Source organism: Phascolarctos cinereus, unplaced genomic scaffold (genome assembly GCF_003287225.1).
Source record: "Phascolarctos cinereus isolate Bilbo 61053 unplaced genomic scaffold, phaCin_HiC Scaffold_4;HRSCAF=312, whole genome shotgun sequence".
NCBI lineage: Eukaryota > Metazoa > Chordata > Mammalia > Diprotodontia > Phascolarctidae > Phascolarctos > Phascolarctos cinereus.
The window spans coordinates 186811482-186838612 of record NW_027555847.1 but is presented as its reverse complement, the minus strand read 5'-3'; the positions used below and the strand labels follow the sequence as shown (position 1 = coordinate 186838612).

The 27131-nt window shown below is 36.5% G+C and overlaps 1 protein-coding gene across 4 annotated transcripts in view; it reads left to right on the top strand.

The window, feature by feature from the left end:
* The window catches only part of AUH (AU RNA binding methylglutaconyl-CoA hydratase), a 197635-nt gene that overhangs the window by 67465 nt on the left and 103039 nt on the right, over positions 1-27131 (top strand). The window lies entirely within an intron of this gene.

Below are 27131 nucleotides of genomic sequence, written 5' to 3'. Positions count from 1 at the left end.
AATATTGTAGCCAAATTCCAGAGTTCCCAGGTCAAGGAGAAAATATTGCAAGCAGCCAGAAAGAAACAGTTCATGTATTGTGGAAACACAATCAGGATAACACAGGATTTAGCAGCCTCTACACTAAGGGACTGCAGGACTTGGAATATGATATTCTGGAAGTCAAAGGAGATAGGAGTACAGCCAAGAATCACATACTCAGCAAAATTTAGTAATCCTTCGGGGGGGAAAGTGGTCATTCAGTGAAATAGAGGGCTTTCAAACATCCTTGATGAAAAGACCAGAGCTGAATAGAAAATTCAACTTTCAAATCCAAGCCTCAAGAGAAGCATGAAGAGGTAAACAGGAAAGAGAAATAATAAAAGACTTATTAAGGTTGAACTGCTTATATTCCTGCATGGAAAGATGATATTTGTAACTCATGAGACCTTTGTCAGTATTAGGGTAGTTGGAAAAAATATATATGTGTATAGGTAGATTGATAGGGGGTACAGGATGAGTTGAAAATGAAGGAGTGATATCTGGAGAATAAAATTAAAGGGTGAAAGAGGATTATACTCGGAAGAAGAAAGGGAGAGGTAGAATGGAGTAAATTTTCTCATATAAAATAGACGAAAAAAGGCTTTTAACAGTGGAGGGGGAAGTAGGGGAAGGTGAGAGGGAATAAGCAAATCTTCTTCTCATTGGATTTGGCTTAAGGAGGGAGTAACATACACACTCAATGGGGTATGGAAATCTATCTTACACTACAGGAAGATAGGGAGGAAGGGGACAAGACAGCTGGGAATGATAGAGGGCAGGGCAGATTAGGGGCAGGGGTAATCAGAAGCAGACATTTATGAAGAGCGACAGGGTCAAAAGAGAGAACATGAATAAATGGGGGGCGGAATAGGATGAAGGGAAATATAGTTAGTTTTCCATAGCATGACTACTGTGGAAGTGTTTTGTATGACCATGAATGTATAACCTGTACTGAGTTGCTTGCCTTCTTAGTGAGAGTGAGTGGAGAGGGAGGGAGAAAATTTGGAACCTAAGGGTTTAAAAATAAGTGTCAAAAATTGTTTCCACATGCAACTGGGAAATAAGATACATAGGCAGTGGGGTATAGAAATCCATCCTGCCCTACCGGAAAATAGAAGAGGAGGGGGATAAGAGAAAGGGGAGGAGATAGAAGGGAGGACAGATTGGGGAAGAGGTACTCAGAATGCAGGACGTCCTGGGGTAGGGGGAGGGACAAGATGGGGAGAAAATTTGGAACTCAAAATCTTGTGAAAGTGAATGTTGAAAACTAAAAATAAATACATAAATTAAAAAAAAATAATTCTGACAGTAATTTAATTGGGAAGTTACTGCACAAATAGATTAGGTAAAATTGTCATTTTAAAAATTATATTAGCTTTACCTACTCGTGCACAATGATTATTACTTTATTTAAATCTTACTTTTTTTGTATAAAAGATGTTTTTGTTCATATAGTTTATATTCATATAGTTCCTATGTCTGTTTTGGTAGGTATACTGTCATATGTTTTTATAGTGTCTAGTTATTTTACGTGGTCTAAAACTATTGATTAATATTGCTGACTTATGGTATAGTTTCCCTATTTTTCTCTTTTGATTAAATCTGATTTTAGCTTTCACTTTTTCTGAGATCATAATTACTACTATTTTACATAATAAATTCTACTCCTGATCTTTTTTTTATGTTTGTGTATATCTCTCATTTTTGTAGCATTTCCTAAAAGCAACATATTTTTAAATTCAGATTTTTAATCTGTTGTCAGGGGTAAATTCAACCCATTTACATTCTAAACTAGAATTATAATTGTTGTATATTCCCCTTTTCCTTTCCTTTCTCCTCTACTTCTACTTGTTACTTTTCCCTCCTATTCCTTAATTTAATTCCTAACCTTAACCCCTCCCCTCTTCCAGGAATTGCTCCTTTATTCTCTCCGTCCACACTATCACCTTACCCTCTTATTTCTTTCTGAATTTAGAAGATTTTTATACCCTTCTAAATATGTATGTTGTTCCCTCTTTATCCTATTCCTGTTAATCTACACACCCTTCTATACCCCCGTTCTATTCCTTTCTCTTCCTTGTCTTCTACCTTGTTATCCCCTTGCCCTTTTATTTTTTTCTGAATTTGGAAGACTTTTGTACCCTTATAGATATATAAATATAGATATGTACACACACACACACACACACACACACACACACACACACGTATATGTATGTGTATTTCCCTCTTGAAACCATTCCTATTAAGAGTAGAGTTCCAGAACTACCTGCCTTCCTCCCCCATCTAATTCCTCTCTATCAGTTCTTCCTCTTGTACTTCCACCTCATTTGTATGAAATAATTACTCTATTTACCTTGTATTTTTTGCTTTTTTGAATCACATCATACTCAGCTGTACCACACTCTTTCTTTGGAATTAGTGACAATCTAGACATAAGGTTTACATTTCTGTCTATAAAAAGTAAACAGTTTGTTCTTATTGAGTCCCTTGTAATTAGTCTTTGATTCTCTTGGATCTTGATAGAAACGTGATAGTGAATATGACTTTGTTCAGTGATCTGTTGAGCATCAACAAGTGAGGCATAAACAGGGATACATGTATTTACCCAAGGTGTTCCCCAGCATTAGGGAGGATTTTCAGTGCCTGGTCCTAATAAAAGGATTTCCTCTTGATAGTGAGTCCACTTTGGAAAAACAAATAGATATTTAAAAGTGTAGAGTTCAGTTTATGGAGTGCCCACTGAGTTATCTCTCAGAACTTTTTTTTTAGCCCCGAGATAGACCTTGTATATGGACTAGGGAACAAGGCCCTTAAGTGAAAAAGCAGTCAACAAAATGGATTTTATTTTATCAAATATTTAAGTCTTTCACTGATGCTAGGTGCCTCACTGCTGTAAACTCATAGTTTTAGCATTGACCTAGAAATGGTATGTGATTGTGAATCATAGGCACCACAATTTTAGGACAGTAAAAGTTGTAAGTGATCCAAAGAGCAATAGTCAGATGTTTAGTTGGTGTGAGGAGGCTGTATTATAACCAACAATTTTATGTCTCTTATAAAGGATCATATTGAGGATACAGATGAATGGAAAAGATAAGCGTGTCATGTCATAAAGAGTCCAAATGTACTAACACAAGCTAGTACTATGAAAATACTAGAAAATTCAAAGGAAAGTGTTTATAGTGTCTCAGATATGGGCACAAATTATAATTGTAAGAGTGAAATTAGGTATGGAATGGTTTCAATCTTCACTGTACTAGTTTTTGAGTGAAACCAGCATAATGTCAAAATTGGAAGATAGTGACATAAGATATTTTTCCCTATCAAAAATCTGGAGATTCAAATACAGTATTAGATTGGCAACAAGTTTTCTTACATGTTTATATTTAAGTTGATCAACTATGTTTATAAGTTTCTTAGAGTATAATTTTGAAAAAGATTGTAGTAAAGTGCTGTTAATTTTTAAGAATGACTTAGAAAATGGAGCATTTGTAACATAATTAGAGCCATTAGGTATATTAGAGACATTTGTCTAGAAGACAGTGCTCTTCCTCTGGTTAATGATGTCTTAAGAATTTTAGGATTTGTAAACAGTATAGCAGGAATTGAGAAGCTGTAAATATTAGAAAATTGAAAACAACACAGTTTTCTAGGATTAGAAATATTTTGAAGTAAAATGTGAAATAGGCTATATATTCTGTGTTTAACTGATAAATTTTTCAATTTATTATTTAGCCCATATTGCTGTAGCTTATTCAAATGACTTTTTTCCTTTTTATTGTAAATTGTATTTTATTTTTTCCAATTACTTGTAATGATAGTTTTCCTCATTCATTTTTCTACTTATTTTAGTATTTTATTTTTCCCCAGTTACATGTAAAAAAGTAATTTTTAACATTTGTTTTGAAAAATTTGAGTTCCAAATTTTCTCTGTTCCTTTTTTCCTAACCCACTTCCCACCCCTCATTGAGAAGGCAAGAAAGTCCATATAGGTTATACACATGTATAGACATGCAGAATATTTCCATATTAATAAGTCATGTTGTGAAAGAAAACAGAGACCAAACAACAACAAAACCCTCAAGAAAAATAGAGTAAAAAAAAAGTATGCTTCAATCTGTGTTCAAACACCATCAATTCTTTCTCTGGAAATGGATAGCATTTTTCATCGTAAGTCCTTCAGAGCTGTCTTGGATCACTGTATTGCTGAGAGTGGCTAAGTCATTCACAGCTGATTGTCTTATAGTATTGCTGTTACTTTGTATATAGTACGTTTTACTTTGCATCAACTCATGTAAGTCTTTGTAGGTTTTTTGAGAGCATCCTGCTCAGCATTTCTTATACCAAAATAGTTTTCCATCATAATCACATACCACAGTTTATTCAGCCATTCTCCAGTTGATGGGCTTCCCCTTATTCTCCAATTCTTTGCCACCAGAGAAGAGCTGCTATAAATACACACGCACACACAGGTCCTTTTCCTTTTTGTTTTTTTTCTCTTTTGGGATATAGACCTAGTAGTGGTATTGTGATGTTGCTAGGTGAAAAGATGAGCATGGTTTTATAGCCCTTTGAGCATAGTTCCAAATTGTTCCTTTTCCTTTTTGTTCTTTATCTCTTTTGGGATATAGACCTAGTAGTGGTATTGTGATGTTGCTAGGTCAAAAGATGTGCATGGTTTTATAGCCCTTTGAGCATAGTTCCAAATTGCTCTCCAGAATGGTTGGATCAGTTCACAGCTCTACCAGCAGTTTATTAATATCTCATTTTTCCCACATCCTCTCCAACATTTGTCATTTTCCTTTTCTGTCCTATCAGCTAATCTAATTGGTATAAGGTTCAGAATTCAGAATTGTTTTAATTTGCATTTCTGCAGTCAATAGTAATTTAGAGCATTTTTTTTCATATAGCAATAAATAGCTTTGATTACTTCATCTGAAAACTGTTGTTAATCATTTATCAATTGGAGAATGGCTGTCACTTTCATAAATTTGACTCAGTTCTCTATATGTTTGAGAAATGAAGCCTTTATCAGAGAAATTTGCTTCAATTTTTTCCCACATTTACTATTGCTAACTGTCTGTCCCTCCATCTTATTCCCATTTATTCTATTCTTTCTCTCTCTTTTCATCTTGTCCATCCTCAAGTGTTTTGCTTCTGACTATTTGCTCCCTCAATCTACCCTCCCTTCTATCACTCTTCCCCTTTTCTTATCCCCGTCCCCTTCTACTTTACTTTCCTGTAGGGTAAGATAGATTTCTATACCCAGTTGAGTGTATATGTCATTCCCTCTTTGAGCCAATTCTGATGAGAGTCAGGTTCACTCACTCCCCCTCCCCTTCCCCCTCCCCTTCCCCCTCTTCTCTTCCACTGTAAAAGCTTTTTCTTGCCTCTTTTTTTGTCAGATAATTTACCCCATTCTACCTCACCCTTTCTCTTCCTCCCAGTACATTCCTCTCTAATTATATTTTTTAGATATCATCCCTTCATATTCAGCTCACACCTGTGCGTCTATATATGCTCCTTTTAACTGCCCTAATAATGAGAAAGTTCTTATGAGTTACAATTGTCATATTCCCATGTAGGAATGTAAACAGTTTAACCTTGTTAAATATCTTATGATTTCCCTTTCCTGTTAACCTTTTTACCCTTCTCTTGAGTGTTATATTTGAAAGTCAGATTTTCTATTCAGCTCTGGTCTTTTCATAAAGAATGCCTGAAATCCTGTATTTCTTTGACTATCGATTTTTTCCCCTTAAGGATCATACTCAGTTTTGCTGGGTAGGTGATTCTTGGTTGTAATCTTAGCTCCTTTACTTTCCAGAATATCATATTCTGAACCCTCCAGTATTTTAATGTAGAAGCTACAAAATCTTGTGCTATTCTGATTGTGGCTCCATGATATTTGAATTGTTTCTTTCTGGCTTTTTGCAGTATTTTCTTCCTGACCTGGAAGCTCTGGAATTTGGCTATAATATTTCTGGCAGTTTTTATTTTGGGATCTCTTTCAGGAGGTGATTAGTACATTCTTTCAATTTCTGTTTTACCCTCTAGTTCTAGAGTATCAAGACAATTTTCTTTGGTAATTTCTTGAAAGATGATGTCTAGGCCCTTTTTTTTTTCATCATGGTTTTCAGGTTGTCCAGTAATTTTTAAATTATCTCCTCTTTATTTTCTAGGTCAATTGTTTTTCCAATGAGATATTTCATATCATCTTCTATTTTTTCATTTTTTTTGCTTTTTAATAATAATTTCTTGATTTCTCATAAAGCTTGCATTTGCTCAGTTCTAATTTAAAAAGTAATTATTTTCTTCAGTGAGCTTTTGTTCCTCCTTTTCCGTTTGGCCAACTCTACTTTTTATAGTTTTTTTCTTCAGTGAATTTTTGCACCTCTTTTTCTAATTGGCCAATTCAGCTTTTTAAGGCATTCTTCTCTTCATTGTCTTGTTTTATACCTCTTTTACCATTTGGCCTAGTCTGTTTTTAAGGTGTTACTTTCTTCAGTATTTTTTTTTGTCATCTTTACCAAACTGTTGACCAGTTTTTCATCATTTTCTTTTGTTACTCTCATTTCTCTTTCCAGTTTTTTCTCTACCTCTCTTACTTGGTTTTTGAAATCTTTTTGATCTCTTCCATGACCTGAAATCAATTCATATATTTTTGGGAGGCTTTGGATTTTGGAGATTTTCCATTGTTATCTTCTTCTGAGTGTGTGTTTTGATCTTCCTTGTCACCATAGTAATTTTCTATGGTCAGAATTTTTTTTCCCCTCATTTTCCCAGCCTATTTCTCGACTTTTAACTCTTTGTTAAAGTAGGGCTCTACTTTCACGTTGGAGGACACACTGTCTCACGCTTCAGGAGTTCTATGCAGCTATTTTCAGAGATACTTTTAGGGACCTGTAATTTTTCAGTTCTTCCAGGGTGGTATGATCTAAGGAAAGGTGTTTCCTACTCTCCTAGCCTGTTCTCTGGTCTTTGAGTGACTGTAAGAACTCTTTTCTTCCCTAGAATTGTGACGAGGGTCCCTGTTCCACTGCGGTCACAAGCTCGGGTGTGCTAGTGCTCCTTCTTGCTCTGTGACTGCCAGCCAGGACTGGGACTCATATCCAAATATGGGCAAAGCAACAAAGTCCTGCCTCAGTGCTAGCAAAGAGACATCTGTAATCTCTTCTGACCAGTTGTTCATCCAGTTTACCAATTGTGGGCTGAGAGCTCTGGAAGCAGCTGCTGCTGCTGCTGATTCAGTGTCTCACAAGGTCTGCTTCTGGTTTGCTGGGGCTGAGTCTGTGCTGGTGTGGCCTGTGGTGGACTGTGCTCCACTCTCACACTGATGCGATAGACCTTCCTGCTGACTTTCTAAGTTACCTTTCCTGGAAATTATTTCACCCCATCGTTTTGTGAGTTCTGATGCTCTAAGAATTATTTTATGGTATTACTTAAAGGTGTTTGGAGGGGTTTTGGGCAGAGCTCAGGTGAGTTGCTGACTTTTCCCTACTATATTGGCTCTGCCCCATCAACATTTATTTTTTATATTTCCAAATTTTTTTCACTCCTGCCCCTCTCCCAAGATGGCAGGCGATCTGATATAGATTATATATGTACAGTCATGTTAAACATATTTCCACATTAGTCATGTTGAGAAAGAAGAAACAGAACAAAGAGGGGGGGGAACCATGAAACAAAAAAAAAAAACAAAGAAAAGTGAAAATAGTATGCTTTGGTTTTCATTCAGACTCCATGATTGTTTTTTCTTGATATAGATGTTGTTTTCCATCATGAGCTTTTAGAATTGTGTTAAATCATTGTGTTGCTGAGAAGAGCTAAGTCTGTCATAGCTGACCATTCAGTGTTCTCTTGGTTCTATTCACTTCACTTAGCATCATTTCATGTAAGTCTTTCCAGGTTTTTCTCAAATCCACCAGCTCATCATTTCTTATAGCACAATAAATAGTATTCCATTGCATTCATATAGCACAACTTGTTTAGCCATTCCCCAACTGTTGGGCATTCTCTCCATTTCTAATTCTTTGCCACCATGAAAAAAGGTGAAAAAAATATTTTTGTATCTGTAAGTCCATTTCCTTTTTTTTTTTAATGATCTCTTTGTGATTACAGACCTAGTAATAGTATTGTTGGATAAAAAGGTATGTAGCAGTAGTATTGCTGGATCAAAGGGTATACAGTTAGATTGCCTTTTGGGCATAGTTCCAAATTGCTCTCCAGAATGGTTGTATCAGTTCACAACACCATCAACAATGCATTAGTGTCCCAATTTTCTCATACCTTCTCCACGGTTTTATCATTTTCCTCTCCTGTCACATTAGCCAATCTGATAGGTGTGAGGTGGTACCTCAGAGTTGTTTTAATTTGCATTTCTCTAATCAGTAGTGATTTAGAGCACTTTTCATATGCCTATAGACAGCTTTGATTTCTTCATCTGAAAAACCGATTGTTCATATCCTTTGTCTCAAATGATTTATCTTTAAAAGACTGTTAAATTTGATTCAATTAATGTTTGGGATAAAGGCCTATTTTAGCCCTGAGCAGTACTGCAGAAGTCCTAAGTGAATGTCATTTTGTTTCCAGGAGACTAGTTAAAGAGAATAGAAAGTTAAATTAAAAATTTAAGAGAAACTTTGTAACCCTTGTTTTTACAGACTGCATGGAGTCTTTGCAGAAGAATTTTTTGAAAGTACAATCCAGTGCCATCTTGGGAATGACTGGGAAATTTAGAAGTAGAAGATATAGCCTGACTCCATAGCCAGCATCTGGAGCCTTGACTTTTTCACTTCTGAGCCAGAATAATTCTTACTTTAGAATTTTATTCAGCTTCTCTTTACCAGTTTAGAGGATCTTGCTCTTTTACAGAAACTGTCCATTCACTGATACTTAATATAACCCATTCTTACCTTGCTCACATGCTTGACTTGATGTACTTGAGCAAATATGGGCAGTTGGTGTGGCTGTAGTCCAAGAAAATTGTTTGAAATTTTTCTTTAATAGCCTACCATTATTATTGTTCTTGGATTGGGAAACTAAAGGAAAACCAAAGCGATAGAATATAATGGATCTTTTTCTTTTGTTAATATACACATTGATTTTATTCAAATGACTAAGGTCTATAATTAGACCTATGTTCCTGTTTTGGGGTGTGTGTATGTAAGTCTGTGTGTGTGGGGGTGTGGGTGTATGCGTGTATATTTTTAGAATTCAGGTTTACTGTGATGTTAAAATAGATGTCAAAGTAGTCAAAGAAGCGGCTAAAACAATTTTTGTGACCAGATACTACCAAAACCTTTGAGAGCCAGATATCTTTGATAGTGAGTTTATGATAAATTACAAATTTGATTGTAAATGAACTTTGCTGCTACAGAATTTAAGGCAGTGCAAAAGGGTATCTGTGCTAGTAATGTCTACCATGTTCAAAGAAGAGGTTTTGCTGCTCCGTAGGAGAGATTAAACTTGGTTGTAGTGTGTCTACTATCTCCTGGACAAACGTTTGATACGTTAATTCCTGATAAGTGCATTTCTCAAAGTAATAGAAAAATTTAGCTGGGAATGTGAGATATATTGTTACCCAAACTTAGAAGCAGGAAACATCTTTACTGTGATGCACCTTCCCTATCACTTCATTTTTTATTAATTATAGAAATGCATTTTTTTTGTGAGGCAGTTGGACTTAAGTGACTTGCTTAGAGTCACACAGTTGTAAGTGTTATGTGTCTGAGACTGGATTTAAACTTGTCCTCCTGACTCCAGGGCTGGTGCTGTATCCACTGCACCACCTAGCTGTCCCTATAGAAATGTATTTTTTTAATTAATTTATTTTGATTTGTCAACAATCACTTCCATAAGCTTTAGACTTTTGAAGTTTTCTCCCCTTCCCTCCCCAAGATGGCACGCAATCCGATATAGGCTTTACATATTCATAGAAATGTATTTTTAAAGAAGGCATTTGATGTGTGCATGCTGGATATAAAAAAATGTTCCTAATGATTGATGTACTTATTGTTACCATTGATGATTAGACTATTCTTTGTAATTCTGTCACTTCATGTTATAAGGTAATAGTCATGGTTAAGGTTCTTGGGACTAGTGATTTGAATTAGATGAGGCTATATTTCTGTCTAATTAAAAATTGGGAAGGAAGGGGTAGCTAGGTGGCACAGTGGATAGAGCTCTGACCTTGGAGTCAGGAGAACCTGAGTTCAAATCCAGCCTCAGACACTTGACACTGACTAGATGTGTAACCCTGGGCAAGTCACTTAACCCCAGCTGCTTCACCAAAAAGCAAAAAAAAAAAAAAGGGAAAGAAGAAGGTAGTAAATGCTATGGTAGGCATATTTTAAATGTCCCTTTAACCACTGGTTTTTTTTTCTCCATGCTCTTAAGAGGACAGTTATCTGATTGACACAACTTAGAGACCTTGTTTGTACCTGAGTATTCTTACTGCCTTAGGAGAAGTAATTGATATTTAATTGGTAAAGCTAGTGCTGGTATAAGTCTGGAATATACCTAAGTACCTATTAAGAGACCACTAGTTGGTATAATTAGGAAAAGTCAGTCAAGTCAATAATCATCATATGCCAGGTACTATGTAGTGAGAGAAATGCCAAAAAGGCTAAAACCAAAATTCCATCCCCCCCCAAAAAAAAATTCCGGGCTCTTCTGTCAGGTTGCTCTCAATCTAATGGTAAAAGAAAAAGACTGTCCTTATGACATGAACCTAAGTGAATTAGCTCCAGGTGGGGTTGGGAGATATGAATCATTTCTACATTAGGAAACTACATGAGAACTCTGTTCTCATTAATTAGAGAGCTTTTCCAACAGTCTGAGACAGTTCAGTGGGACAGAGAATGCTCTGAAGTCCAGAATTTCTTGAATGACCAGCTGTGGATCATATATGATGATCTCACTTATCAATGTTGTCTTGACAGTTTAAACAAAGAATCAAGAATGCCATCTGACCTATGGACATGTGGTTGTACCTGGAACTACTCAGGCTGGGAATGCAGCCACTTTTCTTGTTAAGGTTAACTAACTAGGCCCTTAAAGGACTGGGAGGCTTGAAATACGATATTGGGGAAGGCAATGAACTAGAATTATAACCAAGAATAACCAACCTAGGAAATCAAAGAATAATCCTCCAGGGGATAAATTGGATATTTAATGAAATAGAAGACTTCCAGGAATTCCTGACAAAAAGATCAAAGGTGAATAAAAAATATGACATTAAAAGATAAGACTTGAGAGAAGCATAAAAAGGTAAACATGAGTGGGAAATTATGAGGGAATTAATGAAGTTACACTGTTTACATTCCCAAATGAGAAGATGATGCATGTAATGCCTAAAAATTTTTCTGATTATTAGGGTAGTCAGAAGCAGTGTATATAGATAGAGGGTATGGATGTGAGTCTGTTATGTTGGGATGATTTCAAAAGGAAAATAAAAGGATCAGAAAGAAGGATTCACTGGGAGAAGGGAGAAGAATGGAGAAAACTATTTCACATAAAAATAGTGTGCAAAGAAGAGTTCTTACAGTGAACCAAAACAGACTTTTGAGAACAGACAGGGTAAAACAACAACAACAACAACAACAAAAGAAAACAAAATGGAAATACGCAGCAATCATAACTGTAAATGAACTCCCTCTTAAAATGGAAGGGAATAGCAGAATGGATTAAAAACCAGAATCTAGTAACACGTTTACAAGAAACACTCTTGAAACAGAGAGACACAGATAGTGTTTAAAAAAAAAAGGGAGGGGGTTGAAGCAGAATCTGTTATGTTTCAGCTGAAGTAAAAAAGGCTGGGGGAGCAATCATGATCGCAAACAAAGCAAAAGGATAATCAGACTTAAAAGACATAATCAGGGAAACTACATTTTGCTAAAAGGCATCATAGATAATGAAGTAATAGCAATACTAAATACATATGTACCAAATGGTATAGAATCCAGTGTTTTGAAGGAGATGCTAAATGAGTTATAGGAGGAAATAGAGAGTAAAACTATACTAGTGGGGGACCTCAATTTACTCATTTCAGAACTAGATGAATCTAAATATAAAATAAATAAGGAAAGAGTCAAAGAGATGAATATAATTTTTAAAAGGTTAGATATGCTAGAGCTCTGGAAAAAATTGAATTGGAATAGAAGGGATGTATCTTTTTACTCAGCAGTACATAGCATCTTCACAAAAACTCACCATGTTTTAGGCATAAAACCTCATGAACAAATGCAGAAAAGCAGAAACATTTTTCTTTTTAGACCACAGTACAGTAAAACAGTGCATTCCGTAAAGGACCTTGCAAGCACAAATTAAAAATTAATTGGAAATTAAGTAATCTGTTCCTAACAATGAGTGGATCAAAGAACAAATCGTAGAAACAATTAACAATTTCACTAAAGATAATGACAACAATGAGACAAAAACCAAAATTTGTAGGATGTGGCCAAAGCAATGCTGAGAGGAGAATTTATATCAATAAAAGAGAAAAGAGCACATTAATGGATTAAGCATGTAACTAAACAACCAGAAAAGGAACAAATTGAAAGACTAAATTAAACACTAAAATAGAAATTCTGAAAATCAGAGGAGAGATGAATAAAATTGAAATAAAAACCCATTGAATTAATAAAAGTAGGAGCTGTTTTTATGAAAAATTTGATAAAATAGGGGACTTACACTTCTGGGAGCCAAGATGGAGGAATGAAAAGGTAGTTGCTGTCACTCTCTTCTATCAACCTCTGAAAACCCAGAAAATATCACCCCAGAAAAAAACCCTGGAACACTTGAACTAGAAGAAAGACAGGGAGCAGCAGTGCAGCAGCCCAGCAAACGGGTCTCCCAGTGCCTCAGCAAAAATAAGGGAGGCAGAACTACAAGGGGCGCCAGGTGGATAGGTACCCAGGGGCATTCATCTGAAAGGAGGTGAAAAAAACAAGCTAAAGGCTTCTTAAAGCCCCTTCCTTGCTGATTCCAATCCAACACCAGGTGAGCTGTCGGGGGCCTGCAGCCTCCAATTGTGAAGAAATCCTGAAGCCCAGGTGGTAGAGCAGGCAAACACCAACACCTGGACCTCCAGTGCCTCAGTGAGGGCGGGAACCGGTGGAAACCAGCTCAGAAAACCACCAGTGCCTGGCACTCCACAAAGGAATCTCCCAGTGCATTAGCAGAAACGAGGGAGACAACACTGCAAGGGGCCCCAGGCAGATAAACACCCTGCAGCACCCATCTAAAAGGAGCTGAAGAAAGCTAAAGGAAAGGAAAAGCAGGCAACCTAGAATTGCCTGAAAGTTCCAGCCTTGCTGATTCCAGCCCAACACAGGTAAGCTGCCAGAAACCTACAGCCTCCAATTGCCAGCATAAGAGGCCCCAGCACCAAAGCCAGTGACCTAGGCTCCCAACACAAGAAGCTTGGGTCAGTACCCTCTGTTCCCCAGCAGGAGAGCTCAATCTCTTTAAAGGCCAGGGAATAAAGAAACACCATGAGTAAAAAGAAACGTACCATAGATTCATATTATGAGAAGAGTGAAGATCAAGACAGAAATTCTGAAGAGGACAACATTGTCAACAAACCCACATCTGCAACAACAAAAGGGAATATGAACTGGTCTGAAGCCCAAAAAGCCTTCTTAGAAGAGCTCAAGAAGGATTTTAATAGTCAAATGAGAGAGGTAAAGAGTCCTTCAAAAATACAATTGGCCAATTGGAAAAAAAATACACTGAAGAAAACAAGTCCCTAAAAAACACAATTGGCCAATTGAAGAAGGAAGGACAAAAACTAACAGAAGAGTACTGAAGAAACAAGTCCCTAAAAAACACAATTGGCCAGTTGAAGAAGGAAGTACAAAAACTAACAGAAGAAAACAATCTGTTAAAAACTAGAATTGGACAAATGGAAACTAATGTCTCTATGAGAGAGCAAGAATCAGTCAAACAGAAACAAAAAAATGAAAAAATAGATGAAAATGTAAAATACCTCATCAGTAAAACAACCGACCTGGAAAATCGACTCAGGAGAGACAATTTAAAAATTATTGGACTACCTGAAAATCATGATGAAAAAAAGAGCCTGGACAGTATCTTACAGGAAATCCTAAAGAAAAAGTGCCCAAAAGGCCGAGAACCACAAGGGAAAATAACCATAGAAAGAACACCACTCACCACCTGAAAGAGATCCCAAATTGACAACATGCCAAGAATATAATAGCAAAATTCCAAAATTACCAGATGAAAGAGAAGGTGCTGCAAGCAGCCAGAAAGAAACAATTTAAATATCATGGAACCACAGTCAGGATTACACAGGACCTTGCAGCTTCTACATTAAAAGACCGCAGGGCATGGAACATGATATTCCTAAGGCAAAGGAGCTTGGAATGCAGCCAAGGATCAATTACCCAGCAAAAATGAGCATCATTTTTCAGGGGAGGAGGTGGATATTGAATGAAATAGGAGACTTCCAAACTTTCCTGATAAAAAGACCAGAGCTCAACAAAAAATTTGATCTTCAAGTACAGGACTCAAGAAGGACTTAAAAAGGTAAATGGGACAGAAGGATACAATATGTTGTTAAGGGGGGGGCTGTTTAAACCCCTACAAGGGAATATGAGACTTGCAACCCTTGAGAACTGTATTATTACACCTTGTTAAAGGAGTATACATAAAGAGGGTGGATATTAGTTGACTTTGATGTAATGATAAAAAAAAATCTAATCAAGTGGGTTAAATGGATCCAAATAAGTGGATCAATCTGATCTTAGAAAATGTACTGAGAAAGGAGGAGGCAGACAAGGGTAAATTACATTACAGGAAAAGACACAAAATCCTATTACAGCAGAGGGAAAGAAAGGAGGGGGGGAGCATTGTTTGAACCTTACTCTCATCAGATTTGGCTCAAGAAGGGCATAATATAATCAGGTATAGAAATCTAACTTGCCCTATAGGCAGTAGGAGGGAAAAGGGGAAAGAAAAGGGGAGGGGAAGAAAAGGGAAAAGGGGGGGGGGAAAGAAGGGAGGGAAGAAGCAGTAAGACTAAAGGGGAAGAAAAGGGAAAGGGATAATAAAAGGGGGAAGGGACTGAAGGAGGCGTGGTCAAAAGCAAAACACTAGTGAAGGGGGAAAGGAAAAAGGAGAAAGAAAAGCATAAATGCGGGGGAAAAGGATGGAGGAAAAAGACACAGATAGTAATCATAACTGTGAATGTGAATGGGATGAACTCTCCCATAAAACGGAAACGGATTGCAGAATGGATTAAAAACCATAATCCTACAATATGTTGTTTACAGGAAACACATTTGAAAAAGAGTGACACATACAGGGTAAAGGTAAAAGGCTGGAGCAGAATATATTATGCGTCAGCTGAAGTAAAAAAAGCAGGGGTAGCAATCCTGATCTCAGACAAAGCAAAAGCAAAAATAGATCTAATCAAAAGAGATAAGGAAGGAAACTACATCCTGCTAAAAGGCACCATAGACAATGAAGTAATATCATTACTAAACATATATGCACCAAATGGTATAGCATCCAAATTCTTACAGGAGAAGTTCAGGGAGTTACAGGAAGAAATAGACAGCAAAACTATACTAGTGGGGACCTGAACCTCCCCTCTGCACTAGATAAGTCTAACCACAAAATAAACAAGAAAGAAGTTAAGGAGGTGAATAGAACATTAGAAAAGTTAGGTATGATAGACCTCTGGAGAAAACTGAATGGGGATAGAAAGGAATATACTTTTTTCTGCAGTACATGGCACATACACAAAAATTGACCATGTACTAGGGCATAAAAACCTCACAATGAAAGGCAGAAATATTAAATGCATCCTTTTCAGATCATGATGCAATAAAAATTATATGTAATAAAGGGCCATGGAAAGATAGACTAAAAAATAATTGGAAACTAAAAATCTAATCCTAAAAAATGATTGGGTCAAACAACAAATCATAGAAACAATCAATAATTTCATTCAAGAGAATGACAATAATGAGACAACATACCAAAACCTATGGGATGCAGCAAAAGCAGTTCTTAGGGGAAGTTTTATATCTCTAAATGCTTACATAAATAAAATAGAAAAAGAGGAGATTAATGAATTGGGCATACAACTAAAAAAACTGGAAAAAGAACAAATTAAAAATCCTCAGCTAAACACTAAATTGGAAATATTGAAAACCAAAGGAAAAATTAAAAAATTGAAATTAAGAAAACTATTGAACTAATAAATAAAACTAAGAGCTGGTTTTATGAAAAAACAATAAAATAGATAAGCCTTTGGTTAATTTAATTAAAAAAAGAAAGAAGAAAACCAAATTACTAGTATCAAGAATGAAAAGGGAAGCTACCACCAAGGAAGAGGAAATTAAAACAATAATTAGGAATTATTTTGCCCAACTATATGCCAACAAATTTGACAATCTTAGTGAAATGGATACATATTTACAAAAATATAAATTGCCCAGATTAACGAAGAGGAAGTAAAATACTTAAATAACCCCATCTCAGAAAAAGAAATTGAACAAGCCATTGATGAACTCCCTAGGAAAAAATCTCCAGGGCCAGATGGATTTACATGTGAATTCTATCAAACATTTAAAGAACAATTAATTCCAATACTATATAGACTATTTGGGAAAATAGGTGAAGAAGGAGTCTTACCAAATTCTTTTTATGATACAAATATGGTGTTGATACCTAAACCAGGAAGAGTCAAAATAGAGAAAGAAAATTATAGACCAATTTCTCTAATGAATATAGATGCAAAAATTTTAAACAAAATACTAGCAAGTAGATTGCAGCAACTTATCACAAGAATAATACACTATGACCAGGTAGGATTTATACCAGGAATGCAGGGTTGGTTCAATATTAGGAAAACTATCAGCATCATTGAGCATATCAACACAAAACCAACAGAAACCACATGATCATCTCAATAGATGCAGAAAAAGCTTTTGATAAAATACAACACCCATTCCTATTAAAAACACTAGAAAGCATAGGTATAAATGGAGTCTTCCTTAAAATAATAAATAGCATTATCTAAAACCTTCAGCAAGCATTATATGTAATGGGGACAGGCTAGAAGCATTTCCAATAAGATGGGGTGAAACAAGGATGTCCATTATCACCACTGTTATTCAATATTGTACTGGAAACCTTAGCTTTAGCAATAAGAGAAGAAAAAGAAATTGAAGGCATTAGAATAGGCAAAGAAGAAACAAAGCTATCACTCTTTGCAGATGACATGATGATATACTTAGAGAATCCTAGAGAATCAAGTAAAAAACTACTTGAAATAATAAACAACTTTAGCAAAGTTGCAGGCTATAAAATAAACCCACATAAATCATCAGCATTTCTATATATTACCAACAAAGCCCAACAGCAAGAGATAGAAAGAGAAATCCCATTTAAACTTACTGTAGACATTATAAAATATTTAGGAGTCTACCTCCGAAACAAACCCAGGAACTCTATGAACACAATTACAAAACACTTTTCACACAAATAAAATCAGATCTAAATAATTGGAAAAACATCAGTTGCTCATGGGTAGGCGAGCTAATATAATAAAAATGACAATCCTACCTAAGCTAATTTACTTATTCAGTGCCATACCAATCAAACTACCAAAAATTATTTTATAGAGTTAGAAAAAATAATAACAAGATTCATTTGGAAAAACAAAAGGTCCAGAATATCAAAGGAACTAATGAAAAGAAATGCAGGGGAAGGTGGCCTAGCAATTCCAGATCTTAAATTGTATTATAAAGCAGCAATCATCAAAACTGCTTGGTACTGGCTAAGAAATAGGGAGGTGGATCAGTGGAATAGGTTAAATATGCAAGACACAGTAGTCAATGACTATAGTAATCTATTATTTGATAAACCCAAAGACCCCAGCTTCTGGATAAGAACCCACTCTTTGAAAAAAACTGCTGGGAAAACTGGAAAAGAGTATGGCAGAAACTAGGCATTGACCCAGATCTCACACCATATACCAAAATAAAGTCAAAATGGGTTCAGGACTTAGATATAAAGGCTGACACCATAAGTAAACTGGGAGAACAGGGAATAGTTTACCTATCAGATTTATGGAGAACAGAAGAGTTCATGACCAAACAGGAGATAGAGATCACTATGAATCAAAATGGATAATTTTGATTACATTAAATTGAAAACTTTTTGCACAAGCAAGCCAATGCAGCTAAGATTAGAAGGATGGTAGAAAATTGGGAAAGAATTTTTGCAATCAGTCTTTCTGATAAAGGCCTCATTTCTAAAATATATAGAGAATGAAGACAAATTTATAAGAACACAAGACATTCCCCAATTGATAAATGGTCAAAGGATATGAACAGACAGTTCTCACATGAAGAAATTAAAGCCATCTATAGTCATATGAAAAAATGCTCTAGGAATGGGTTGGGCAGAGCCAAGATGGCGGAGTGAAAGCAGTAACTTGCTTGAGCTCTCCCCCAAACCCCTCCAAATACTCATAAAAAATGGCTTTAAACAAATTATGAAGCAGCAGAACCCACAAAGACAGAGTGAAACAAATTTCCAGCCCAACACAACCTAGATGATTGATCAGAAAGGTATATCGCGCCGGGCTGGGAGCGCAGCATAGCGCGTCGTGGGTGCGCAGGCCACAGCAAACCTGGAACAGGCCTCAGAGGACTGAATCGCAGGCAGCTGTGGAGGTTTCCAGACTCCTCAATCCACGAATGCCAAAGACAACTTAGAAGGTCAGTGGGAAAAGTATGTTTCTGTCGGTGGTCAGAGAGGAAGGCAGGGTTTCAGCTTCATTCCCCAAGAGCATGGCCCTGGGGGGGGGGCAGCTGCTTCCTGAGCTGCCAGCCTACAGACTGAGGGGAATCCTGTGGCTGATGAGAGAGGGACTGCAGGGATGTGTTTGCCAGTGCTGAGGCAGGAATCTCTTGCTTTGCCCGTGTGTGGATCTGGGTCACAGTTCTGGGCAGCAGTGCTGGGGTGAGGAGGAGCGCTGGTGTGGTAGAGCTTGTAGTGACTGTGAAGAGGAACCCCTCCTCACAGTTATGGGACAGAAAGGAATACTTGTGGTCACAGGACAGGAAAGGAGTAAACACCTCACCCCTTATCATACCACCTTGGAAGAACTGAAAATTTACAGGTCCCTTAAGGTATCTCTGAAAACAGCTACACAAACCCCTGAAGCTTGAGACAGTATACTCTCCACATTGGAAGCAGACTCTTAACTTAACAAAGAGTTTAAAACTCAAGTAATTGGCTGGGATCATGAGCAAGCAGCACAAAAAGAGTCAGACTATCTTATCTTACTTTGGTGACAAAGAAGATCAAAATATACAACCAGAAGAAGACAACAAAATCAAAGCTCCTACATCCAAAGCCTCCAAGAAAAATATGAATCAATCCCAGGCCTTGGAAGAGCTCAAAAGGGATTTTGAGAAGGAAGTAAGGGAAGTAGAGGAAAAACTGGAAAGAGAAATGAGAGTGATGCAAGAAAATCATGAAAAACAAGTCAACAGCTTGCTAAAGGAGACCCAAAAAAATACTGAAGAAAATACCACCTTAAAAAACAGCCTAACCCAAATGGCAAAAGAGGGCCAAAAAGCCAATGAGGAGAAAAATGCCTTAAAAAGAAAAATTGGCCAAATGGAAAAGGAAATCCAAAAGGTTACTGAAGAAAATACTTCCTTAAAAATTAGAATAAGGCAACTGGAAACAGTGACTTTATGAGAAATGAAGACACTGTGAAACAAATCCAAAAAAAAGAAAAATTAGAAAACAATGTGAAATATCTCATTGGAAAAACAACTGACCTGGAAAATAGATCCAGGAGAGAGAATTTAAAAATTATTGAACTATCTGAAAGCCATGATTCAAAAAAGAGCCTAGACATCATCTTTCAAGAAATTATCAAGGAAAACTGCCCTGATATGTTAGAACCAGAGGGCAAAATAGAAATGGAAAGAATCCACCGATCTCCTCCTGAAAGAGATCCCCAAAGGAAAACTCCTAGGAATGTTGTAGCCAAATTCCAGAGTTCCCAGGTCAAGGAGAAAATCTTACAAGCTGCCAGAAGGAAACAATTCAAGTACTGTGGAAATACAATCAGGATAACACAAGATTTAGCAGCTTCTACATTAAAGGACTACAGGGCATGGAATATAATATTCCGGAGGGCAAAAGAAATAGGATTACAACGAAGAATCACCTACCCCCCAAACCTGAGTGTAATCCTTCAGGGGAAAAAACGGTTATTCAGTGAAATAGAGGACTTTCAAGCATTCCTGATGAAAAATAAATTTATATTAAAAAAATTTTTCTTTAAAAAAAAAACTAAGTTGCAAAAATAAATGCTGTAAATCATTATTGATTAGAGAAATGCAAAGCAAAATGACACTGAGGTACCACATCACACCTATCAGATTGGCCAACATGACAAAATAGGAAAATGATAAATGTTGGAGAGGATGTGGGAAAAGTGGAACACTGATACTTTGTTGGTAGAGTTGTGAAATGATGCAGTCATTTTTGAGAACAATTTGGAACTATGCCCAAAGGGCTATAAAAATGTGTATATCGTTTGATCCAGCAATAGCACTTCTAGGGCTATATCCCAAAGAGATCAAACAAATGGGAAAAGGACCCACATGTACAAAAATATTCATAGCAGCTCTTTTTGTGGTGGCAAAGAATTGGAAATTGAGAAGGTGCCCATCAATTGGGGAATGGCTGAGCAAGTTGTGGTATATGAATGTAATGGAATACTATTGTGCTGTAAGAAATGATGAACAGGCTGACTTCAGAAAAACCTGGAAAGACTTATATGGTCTGATGCTGAGCAAAGTGAGTTAGAACCAGGAGGACTTTGTACAATACAGCCATGTTATGCAGTGACTAAGATGGTTAAACTGAACCCTTCTCAGCATTACGAGGATCTAAGACATCTCCAGAGGCCTCAGGATGGAAAACGCTGTCCACATCCAAAGAAGGAACTATGGAAGTCGAATCGCTATCACTTATTTTTACCTTATGTTGAGTTTGTTTCATCTTTCTGATGGTTCCTCCTGTTGGTTTTAATTGTTACTTACAGCTTCACTAATGTGAAAATATGTTTAACGGGTATGTAAACGTAAAGCCTATATTAGATTGTGCACCGTCTTGTGGAGGGTTGGGGGGAGGAAAGGGGAGAAAAATTTTCAACTCAAAAGTATATGGAAGTGATTGTTGATAAATCCAAATAAATTAATAAAATTTAAAAAAAAATTGGTAAAATAGATAAAGTATTTGAAAAGAAAAGACAAAACAGTTTATCAGTGTTAAAAATGCAAAGGGTGAATGCACCATCAGTGAAGATGAAAGTAAAGCAAGTATTAGGAATTATTTTGACCAATTATATGTCAGTAGAAGTGATCATTGAAATGAACTGGATGAATATTTACAAAAAACCTAAATTGCCAAGATTAACATAGAAAGGAAATAGAATATTAAAGTCTCTTAAGAAAAAAAAAACCCAAAACCAAATTGGTTTACAGGTGAATTCTAGCAAACATTTAATGAGCAATTAATTCTAATACTGTGTAAAATATTTTAAAAAATAGATAAAGAAAGAGTCCTGCCAGATTCCTTCTATGACACAGATGTTTTGATACTTAAACTAGGGATAGCAAAAAGAGAGATAGAAAACTATGGGCCAATTGTCTTCATGAATATTGATGCAAAAAATTTTAAATGAGATACTAGCAAGAAGATTACAGCAATGTATCACAAAGATTATACATTATAGACAGGTGAAATATACACCTAAATGCAGGGCTGGTTCAGTATTAGGAAAGTTATGTGCATAATTCACCAGCTCAGTGACAAAAATAACAAAAACTATTTGATTATGTCAGTAAATGCAGAAAAATCTTTTGACAAAATTCAGCATTCATTCCCCTTAAAAATTCTAGAAAGCTTAGGAATTAATGCAGATTTCCTGACAAGTAGAACCTATCTAATACCTACAGCAAATATTATCTATAATGCAGGTAAATTGGGAACCTTTCCAGTAAGATAAGGAGTGAAACAAGAATGTCTGTTATCACCATCATTATTCATTGTTGTACTAGAAATGCTAGCTTTAGCAGTAAGACAAGAAAAAGAAATTGAAGGAAGAGGAAGAGGCAACAAGGAAATATATATATCAGTGTTAGGGTTATATACTGGTATACTTAGAGAACCCTAGAGAATTAATTAAAAAACTAGTCATAACATTTAACAACTTTACAAAACTTGCAGGATATAAAAGAAACCAACACAGATCCTCAAGATTTCTATATATTCCTTAAAAAAAAAAAGGAAGACAAAGAAATTTCATTTAAAGTAACCATAGAGAGTATGAGGTACCTGGAGGTCTGCCTGCCAAGACACAAAGAGTAACTGTATGGACGCAGTTAGAAAATACTTTTCTCACAAATAAAGGCACAGAGAATTGGAGAAATATGAGCTGCTCATGGGGAGGCTGAGCCAATATGATGAAAATGGCAAGTGAATTTAAATTTACTCATTCAGTGCTATATCCATTAAAACACCAAAAAATTATTTTATATAAGCAGAAGAAATAATAACACAGTTCATCTGGAAGATCAAAAAAATGAAGAACAATAGTATTCCATTACATTCAGATACCCAACTTGTTCAGCTATTCCACAATTGATGAGCATCCACTCAATTTCCAATTCTTTGCCACCACAGAAAGATCTGCTATCAATATTTTTTTTACATGTGGGTCTTTTTCCCCATTTGTGTGATCTCTTTAGGATACAGACCTAGAAGTGCTATTGTTGAGTCAAAGGGTATGCACAGTTTTATAGCCCTTTGCGCATAGTTCCAAATTGCTTCCCAGAATGTTTGGATCAATTCACGACTCCACCAATAATGCAGTAGTGTTCCAATTTTCCCACATCATCTCCAGCATTTATCATTTTCCAGTTTTGTCATGTTAGCCAATCTGATAGGTGTGATGTGGTACTTCAGAGTTGTTTTGATTTGCATTTTTCTAATTAATTGTGATTTAGAGCATTTTTTCATATGATTGTAGATAGCTTTAATTTCTTCATCTGAAAACTGCCTGTTCATATCTTTTGACCATTTATCAATTGGAGAATGGCTTGTATTCTTACAAGTTTGACTAATTTCTCTGTATATTTTAGAAATGAGGCTTTTTTAGTTGCATGCCCAATTCATTAATCTCATTTTTCTCTATTTTATTCATATAAGCATTGAGAGATATAAAACTTCCCCTTCGAACCACTTTTGCCACATCTCATAAGTTTTGGTATGTTATCTCCTTATTGTCATTCTCTTGGATGAAGTTCTTGGTTGTTTCTGTGATTTGTTATTTGACCTACTCATTCTTTAGGATTAGATCATTTAATTTCCAATTAATTGTTAGTCTGTCTTTCCATAGTCCTTTATTACATGTAATTTTTATTGCATCATGATGTGAAAAGGATGCATTTAATATTTCGGCCTTTCCGCATTGTCTTGTGAGGTTTTTTCCCCTTAATACAGAGTCAATTTTGTGTAGATGCCCTGTGTCACTGAGAAAAAGGTATATTCCTTTCTATCCCTATTCAGTTTTCTCCAGAGGTCTTCCATATCTAACTTTTCCAAAATTCTATTCATCTCCGTAACTTCTTTGTTGTTTATTTTGTGGTTAGATTTATCTAGTTCTAAGAGGGAGAGGTCCCCTATTAGTATAGTTTTGCTGTCTATTTCTTCCTGTATATGCCTTAAGTTCTCCTTTAAGGATTTGGATGCTAAACCACTTGGTGCATATATGTTTAGTAATGATATTATTTCATTGTCTTTGGTACCTTTTAGCAGGATATAATTTCCTTCCTCATCTCTTTTAATTAGATCTGTTTTTGCTCTTGCTTTGTCTGAGATCAGGATTGCTACCCCTGCTTTTTTTACTTCAGCTGAAATGTAAGATATTCTGCTCCAGCCTTTTACTTTTATTCTGTGTGTATCCTTCTGCTTCAGATGTGTTTCTTGTAAACAACATATTATATGATTATAGTTTTTCATCCATTCTGCTATCTGCTTCTGTTTTATGGGAGAGTTCATCCCATTCACATTCATAATTATGATTACTATCTGTATTTCTCTCCATTGTATTTTTCCCACTGTTTGTGTTTTTCTCTTTCTTTTCTCCCTTTTCCTCCTCACTAGAGTTTTGCTTTTGACCACTGCCTTGCTCAGTCTCCCCTCCCTTCTATCTCTCTCTCTTTTCTTGCCCTTTTCCCATTCTTCTTCTCTCCCTTTTCTTTCCTCTACTTCCTATATGGTAAGTTAGATTTCTATACCTAACTGATTATGTTATTTCCTCTTTGAGTCAGATTGGATGAGAGTGAGGTTTAAACAACGATCATCTACTCCCTTTCTTTCCCTCTGCTGTAATAGGTTTTTTGTGCCTCTTTATGTGATGTGATTTACCCTTTTCTGCCTCCTACTTTGCTCTTCTCCAAATACAATGCCTTTCCACCACATTAGATTTTTTTTATCATCATATCAAAGTCAACTTCACTCTTGCCCTCTGTGCATATATACCTCTTTTAAATATCATAATAAACATACAGTTCTCAAGAGTTACAAGTATCATCTTCCGTTGTAGGGATGTAAATAGTTTGCCCTTGTTGAATAACATTTTTTTTTCTTTCCTGTTTACCTTTTTATGTCTCTCTTGAGTCTTGTATTTGAAGATCAGATTTTCTATTGAGCTCTGGTCTTCTTTTTTTCTCTCTCTTTTTTTTTTTGGCAAGGCAATGGGGTTAAGTGATTTGCCCAAGGTCACAGAGCTAGTGAGTATCATATGTCAGAGACTGGATTTGAACTCCGGTCCTCCTGACCTCAGGATGGGTGCTCTATCCACTGTGCCACCTAGCTGCCATTGAGCTCTAGTCTTTTCATCAGGAAGGTTTGGAAGTCACCTATTTCATTCAATGTCAATCTCATCCCCTGAAACATTATGCTCAATTTCACTGGATAGTTGATCCTTGGTTGTGGTCTAAGCTTCTTTGCCATATGTAGTATCATATTCCAGGCCCTGTCATATTTTAATGTAGAAGCTGCAAGGTCCTGACTATGGTTCCACAATATTTTAAATGTTTCTTTCTAGCTGCTTGCAGTATTTCCTCTTTGACCTGGTAATTTTGGAATTTGGTTATGATATTCCTTGGAGTTTTCATTTTGACATCACTTTTAGGAGGTGATCAGTGGATTCATTCAATGGCTGTTTGACCCTCTGCTTCTAGGACAGTTTTCCTTGATGATTTCTTGGAAGATGCTGTCCAGTCTCTTTTTCATTTACATCATGGCTTTCAGGCAGACCAGTAATTTTTAAATTATCTCTCCTTGATCTGTTTTCTAAGTTTGTTGTTTTTCCAATGAGGGATTTTATGTTTTCTTCTATTTTTTTCATTCTTTTGGTTTTGTTTGACTGATTCTTGTTGTCATAGAATCATTAACTTCCACTTGCCCAATTTTTAACGAATTATTTTCTTCCATTAGATTTCCTGTCTCCTTTTTCATTGGCCCATTTTACTTTTTAAGTTCTTCTCTTCATTGAGTTTTTGTGCCTCCTTTTCCATTTGGCCAATTCTCCTTTTTAAGGAGTTGTTTTCTTCAGTATACTTTTATTCTATTTGTCCAACTGTATTTTTTAAGGACTTGTTTTCTGTGGTCAATTTTTGTTTTTCCTTTTCCAAGCTGTTGACTCTCTCTTACGTACATCTCATTTCTTTTCTCAATTTTTCTTCTACCTCTCTTATTTGCATTTTAAATCCTTCTTGAACTCTTCCAAGAAGGCTTTTTGGGCTTGAGACCAGTTCATCGAAACCCTTTGAGGTTTCAGATGTCAGTATATTGGCAATGTTGTCCTCTTCTGAATTTGTGTTTTGATAGTCTCTGTTCCCATAGTAAGAATCTGTGGCCATTGTCTGTTTCTGCTTTTTGCTCATTGTATTTGCCTATTTCCTGGCTTTTAAGTTGAACTCTCCTGCTTTAGCAAAAGGGACACTGCCCCAAGCTTCTTGTGCCTGGGGGCCAGGGATCTGGTCACTGGTTTTGTATTCTGGGGCCTCCAATGCTGGCAGCTGGAGGCTGTAGGGATTTGGCAGCTTACTTGGTGCTGAGCTGGGGTCAGCAACACTGAAGCTCTTGAGTTGGGAATGGGGGTGTGGCCTCTAGAGGACGCCTGCTCACTCACACTGGTTTGAAGCACTGGAATGGCTGCTGGAGGATGCCTGGAGTTGTGCTTCCTTGAAATTGTGCTGAAGGACTGGGAAGTTTGGCTGCTGGAGGAAGCCTGCCTGCCAGTACACATGGTGGTTTTCCAAGCTGGAAGCCGGTTCACCTACCTCTGCCAACACACTTGGGGCATCCTGGTGTTGGCATTTGCCTGCCTCACCACCCTGGGGCTTAGGATCTTCCTCAGTTTTACTGAGGTGGGGCTTGCTGCTGACTTGCTGGGACACCTCCCATCCTGTACTACTCCCCTTCCACCAGAGTGAGAGGTGCCTTTCCTGTTAATCCTCCAAGCTTCTTGGGCTGCAAGACTGCTGCACCCAGTCTTTCTGCTGGCTTAGCTGTTCAGGGTTTTTCTTGGGGTGATATTTTCTGTGTTTTTAGAGGTCAGTAAGGAAGGGTGGGAGCGACTTATGTCTTACTCCATTATGTTGACTCCCAGAAGTCCTCTGCAACCAAAATGAACATTAAGGGAATCGGGAAAAAAAAGTGAAGTATCTTAACTCTTCCCTGAACACCCAGGGCACCTATGTACTTCTGTATAATTTGGAGGCTTTTTTGTTCATTGTTTAACTAGACAAGTCAATAAGCATTTATTTTGTGCCAGGCATTGTGCTAAATGCTGTCAGCATAATTAAAAAAAAAGTAGAATACTTCTTTCATCATATCTTCCAATGAAAAAAACAGAAAATAAAATAAAAATGAAGAAAGGCGGACTCACAGAATCAGATTTCAAATTGTATTATAAAGTGATAGCCATCAAAATAAGTGGTACTGGCTAAGAAATAAAGTGGCTCTCAGTG